Consider the following 6,135-nt stretch of genomic DNA (forward strand, 5'->3'; position numbering starts at 1 on the left):
TCCAGCTTTCATCTTCTCCAAATCTCATTTTCCTCGTCCTTGGCCAAAACAACCCATAGCCCCTTCCCAGCATGGTGGCTGGTGGCACTTTAAATCGGAGGACAGGCTCCTAATAATGGCTGGAACAGAATCAATTGAATGGTATTATCAAACACATGGTTTCCATGTGTTTGATACCATTCCATTCACTCAGTTCCAGCCATTATTAGGAGCTGTCTTCCCCTCACCATCCTCCTCTGCCCCTTCCCCAACTAGCACCTTCCACTTTTATGTGTTTGCAGATCTGAAGGAGTCAGACAGGTATAGCAATATAGAGGAAGCTCCCCTGGGTCTATTGGATGGCTAGGTGTAGGAAACATCATCATTTTGTTTGTACGCCTATTCATCTCCATTTTGTCAGAGCCCATCGTTTCTCTCACACACACACACTCACACACACAATTCACACATCTCTAGGATAAAAGGTTCCCTTGTACCAGTGTAACAGTATAACTTCAGACCGTCCCCTTGCCCATACGCGGGCGCGAACCAGGGACCCTCTGCACACATCAACAACAGTCACCCACAAAGCATCGTTACCCATCGCTCCACAAAAGCCACGGCCCTTGCAGAGCAAGGGGAACTACTACTTCAAGGTCTCCGAGCAAGTGACGTCACCGATTGAAACGCTATTTAGCGCGCACCACAGCTAACTAAGCTAGCTGTTTCACATCCGTTACACTCACCCCCCTTTTGACCTCCTTTTCCGCAGCAACCAGTGATCCGGGTCAACAGCATCAATGTAACAGTATAACTTTAGACCGTCCCCTCGCCCATACTCGAGCGCGAACCAGGGACCCTCTGCACACATTAACAGTCACCCACGAAGCGTCGTTACCCATCGCTCCACAAAAGCCGCGGCCCTTGCAGAGCAAGGGGAACTACTTCAAGGTCTCAGAGCAAGTGACGTCACTGATTGAAACGCTATTTAGCGCGCACCACCGCTAACTAAGCTAGCTGTTTCACATCTGTTACACCAGCAACAACAAAAAAGGTTCTGGCCATGATATTTATTACATTTCCAATTACTTGTGGTCACCAACTGGTCGATCACGATCGACTGGTCGATCTCCAATGAAATGCTCATTTACAGTAGCTGTGCCTCACAAGTAATACAACAAATGATCTATTACCAGTATGATCATATAATTTAAATGGTATTTCATTTCTAAATGGTCTGAGAAGAACAATATTGCCAGGGCAATTCAAGCATAGACAATAGGCCGTTTTAATTGGTTAATGTTGCATAGGCTTACGATTTTTAAGTAACTTTTAGAAAAATCTGAGCAGTAGATCTCGGCATGCGTTTTGACTCAGAAAGTAATCTTGACCCAGAAAAGGTTGGTGACCACTGTTCTATAGCATAGACCCTAGGGCAGTGGTCACCAACCGGTCTATCGTGATTGACTGGTTGATCTCCAAGCCATTCCTAGTTAATCACCAAAAATGTCTGTAAAAAAAACAACAATAAAGCCTCCCTCCCATTAGACTGACCATCAGATGCTCACTTAGCTGTGTCTCACAAGTAATACAACAAATTATCTATTACCATTGTAATTTAAAATATAATTTAAAAATTGTCTGAGAAGAACAACATTGTCAGGGCAATTCTAGCATAGCCAATATGCAGTGAATATGCAGTGGGCCTTTAGCCTACTGCACAAACCTCATTGCTACATAACTGTTTTTATTTGGTTAATGTTGCATAGGCTTAAGTTATGTGTATATTTAATATTTAATTTTTTATATTTTTGCTTTTACACCAATTTCGTGGTATCCAATTGGAGGTACAGTCTTGTCTCATTGCTGCAACTCCCATACAGACTCGGGAGAGGCGAAGGTCAAGAGCCATGGGTCCTCCGAAACACAACCCAACCAAACCTCAGTGCTTCTTGACACAATGCCCACTTAACCTAGAAGCCAGCCACACCAATGTGTTGGAGGACACACTGTACACCTGGCAACCGTATCACTGTGCATGCGCCCAGCCCGCCACAGGAGTTGCAAGAGAGCAATGGAAGAAGGACATCCCTGCCGGACAAACCCTCCCTAACCCAGACAATGCTGGGCCAATTCTGCGCCGCCCCATGGGTCTCCCGGTCGCATGGGTCTCCTGTTCTCAAACCAGGATCTCTAGTGGCACAGCTAGCAACTGTGATGCAGTGCCTTAGACCACCACTGTGCCACTCGGGAGGCCACCAAGTCATGTTTAAAGAAAATCTGAGCAGTAGATCTCTGCTTACATTTTGACTCAGAAAGTGATCTTGACTCAGAAACGGTTGGTGCCACTGCTCTATAGCATATACCCTAAGGCATTCCTAGTCGATCTCCAAACATTTCTGTAAAAAAAACCAATGATAAAGCCTTGCATTCCTATTAGTTTTATTCGTTTCATGCTGTTGCCGTTAGGTGCACTTGATTCAGCAGCCCTAGTGCCAGGAAGGCAAAGTGTTCCCATTTGTAACTATTTCATGTTTCGGAAGGTAGAACTTGGATTATGTCCAGTACTATGGGGATTTTCCAGTACCTAGACTGTTCTCCCAGAAGTAGTGAGCAGAATCAACATACGATTAATTAGTAGACATGTGTAAGCAGAATAAAGGCTGAGCCCAGGTGACTGTACAGAGCTGGATCAACATAGAGTTAACCCTTAGACATGTAAAAACAAATTGTAACCAGAATCCAATAGAGTGTACAAGGCTGGATCAACATGGAGTTAATCACTAGACATGTAAAAACAGAACGTAAGCAGAAATGTGTACCTTAGTTAAGTAATACAGGCATCACAAGCCATGTATCTGTAATAAGAAGAAATGTACTATCAGATAATGTACTATGTACGAGCATGAATAAGTCAGAAGTGGGTGTGGACAAGCCAGATATGAGACAGGAAGATAATAGTGGCGAAAAGCCAAGGGGTGTTAATAATTTACAAAAAAAGGAGTGACCATGTATGTTATGTAAGGGTAAAACTGTATAAAAGCAGAGTGCTGAGACTAGAGAGGTCAGTTGTTCCATGGAATTGCTCGGCTCCTGTTACTTTTGTAATAAAGTCTATTTAAAATCACGAGTTCTGGTATCTGATAAATATTTGGACGAATATTTCCACGACAAACTCTGCCTACCCGGCAGGCCATAGAGAGCAAATCAAGTGCAACAATATGCCTACCGCTGGCCAATCCAGATAGCTCAGATAACTGTCTGCACACTTTCCTCATGCTGTTTTTATGAGTAAGCTCATGTTTAAGTTGTTATTCAGCACTGTCAACACTTTGTTCAACAGTTTTCTAAGCCATAAAATGTGTGTTTTTCCTACTTCCACTCACGCTACAACCAGCACTGCAGCTGTAATTTATGAGTATAACAAAGTGTTTCGATAAGCTTGCGATGTTATTATTTGCGACTTGTGTCTTTTTTAATATAGAGGAATATTGCAACATGAATTGGTGCATGAGGCAGAAATAATGCATTGCGACTTAAGTTTCACCATCAGCTAAAAGACTGTGTCCCCTTTTCTCAGTGGAGGGAGGAAGAGAGGAGGGACAATGAGTCGGGAGAGAGGAGGGACGATGAGTCAGGTGAGAGGCAGCCTCACCGCTGCTCCCTCCCCTCAGACTGACCATCAGATGCAGGCCATCCCTTACCAACTGGCAAACAGTTGTGGCAAACCTTTGGCCAATTTGTCGCAAATTTGCGGAAAGCTCATATTTTCCCATGCAAATTAGTTTTATGGCACTGGCCAAACACATCATTGGCTTAATTCAACCCAGTTGGGCTGGGTTGTGCTTCTAACCCAGCACCTTGAGTAGAACACTTGATCCAGCTGCTGGGTAAATTAGACTATATTGTTGGGTTAAAACAACCCAGTGTGTTGGGTGGTGACGTAAACACAGCACATTGGGTTGGGGGATTGACCCAGCAGCTGGGTCATTTTTTATTTTCAGTGTAAGCCTAATTTCACTTTTGCTAATATTTTTTTGTGTTCCCTACCATCCCAACCCCTCCCTTCCCTACACAATCAAGATACAATATTGAATTTATTATAATTTATTTGAATTGCCTGCATGAACTTCAGCTGAACTTGATGTGGACATCACTGGGGCCGAGCTCCCTGTCATCCAGGACCTCTATAGGAAGTGGTTTCAGAGCAAGGCCCAACATTTTTTCAAAGACTCCAGCCACCCAAGCCATAAACTGTTCTCTCTTCTACAGCATGGCAAGCGGTACCAGACCACCAGTCTGGAACCAACAGGACCCTGAACAGCTTCTACCCCAAACCCATAACTGCTAAACAAGGCTGCTAAATCAAATGGCTACCCGGACTACCTGCATTGACCCTTTTTTGCACTGACTATGCACACACACTGACACCCCAACACAAACACTACATCAAATCAAGTCAAATGTATTTATATAGCCCTTCGTACATCAGCTGATATCTCAAAGTGCTGTACAGAAACCCAGTCTAAAACCCCAAACAGCAAGCAATGCAGGTGTAGAAGCGCGTGGCTAGGAAAAACTCCCTAGAAAGGCCAAAACCTAGGAAGAAACTTAGAGAGGAACCAGGCTATGTGGGGTGGCCAGTCCTCTTCTGGCTGTGCCGGGTGGAGATTATAACAGAACATGGCCAAGATGTTCAAATGTTCATAAATGACCAGCATGGTCAAATAATAATAATCACAGGCAGAACAGTTGAAACTGGAGCAGCAGCATGGCCAGGTACACTGGGGACAGCAAGGAGTCATCATGCCAGGTAGTCCTGAGGCATGGTCCTAAAGGCTCAGGTCCTCCGAGAGAGAAAAAGAAAGGGAGAATTAGAGAGAGCATACTTAAATTCACACAGGACACCGGATAGGACAGGAGAAGTACTCATAAACTACTGCAGCATAAATATTGGAGGCTGAGACAGGAGGGGTCAGGAGACACGGTGGCCCCATCCGATGATTCCCCCGGACAGGGCCAAACAGGAAGGATATAACCCCACCCACTTTGCCAAAGCACAGCCCCCACACCACTAGAGGGATATCTTCAACCACCAACTTACCATCCTGAGATAAGGCTGAGTATAGCCCACAAAGATCTCCGCCACGGCACAACCCAAGGGGGGTCGCCAACCCAGACATGAAGATCACATCAGTGACTCAACCCACTCAAGTGATGCACCCCTCCTAGGGAGGGCATGAAAGAGCACCAGTAAGCCAGTGACTCCGCCCCTGTAATTGGGTTAGAGGCAGAGAATCCTAGTGGAAAGAGGGGAACCGGCCAGGCAGAGACAGCAAGGGCGGTTCGTTGCTCCAGTGCCTTTCCGTTCACCTTCACGCTCCTGGGCCAGACTACACTCAATCATATGACCCACTGAAGAAATGAGTCTTCAGTAAAGACTTAAAGGTTGAGACCGAGTTTGCGTCTCTCACATGGGTAGGCAGACCATTCCATAAAAATGGAGCTCTATAGGAGAAAGCTCTGCCTCCAGCTGTTTGCTTAGAAATTCTAGGGACAATTAGGAGGGCTGCGTCTTGTGATCGTAGCATACGTGTAGGTATGTACGCCAGGACCAAATCAGAGAGATAGGTAGGAGCAAGCCCATGTAAAAGTAGAGCATTGCAGTAGTCTAACCTAGAAGTAACAAAAGCATGGATCAATTTTTCTGCATCAGTTTTGGGCAGAAAGTTTCTGATTTTTGCAATGTTACTTAGATGGAAAAAAGCTGTCTTTGAAACAGTCTTGATATGTTCGTTAAAAGAGAGATCAGGGTCCAGAGTAACGCCGAGGTCCTTCACAGTTTTATTTGAGACAACTGTACAAACATTAAGACTAATTGTCAGATTCAACAGAAGATATCTTTGTTTCTTGGGACCTAGAACAAGCATCTCTGTTTTGTCCGAGTTTAAAAGTAGAAAGTTTGCAGCCATCCACTTCCTTATGTCTAAAACACAGGCTTCTAGCGAGGGCAATTTTGGGGCTTCACCATGTTTCATTGAAATGTACAGCTGTGTGTCATCCGCATAGCAGTGAAAGTTAACATTATGTTTTTGAATGACATCCCCAAGAGGTAAAATATATAGTGAAAACAATAGTGGTCCTAAAACGGAACAT

This window comes from Oncorhynchus clarkii, chromosome 33 (genome assembly GCF_045791955.1).
Source record: "Oncorhynchus clarkii lewisi isolate Uvic-CL-2024 chromosome 33, UVic_Ocla_1.0, whole genome shotgun sequence".
NCBI lineage: Eukaryota > Metazoa > Chordata > Actinopteri > Salmoniformes > Salmonidae > Oncorhynchus > Oncorhynchus clarkii.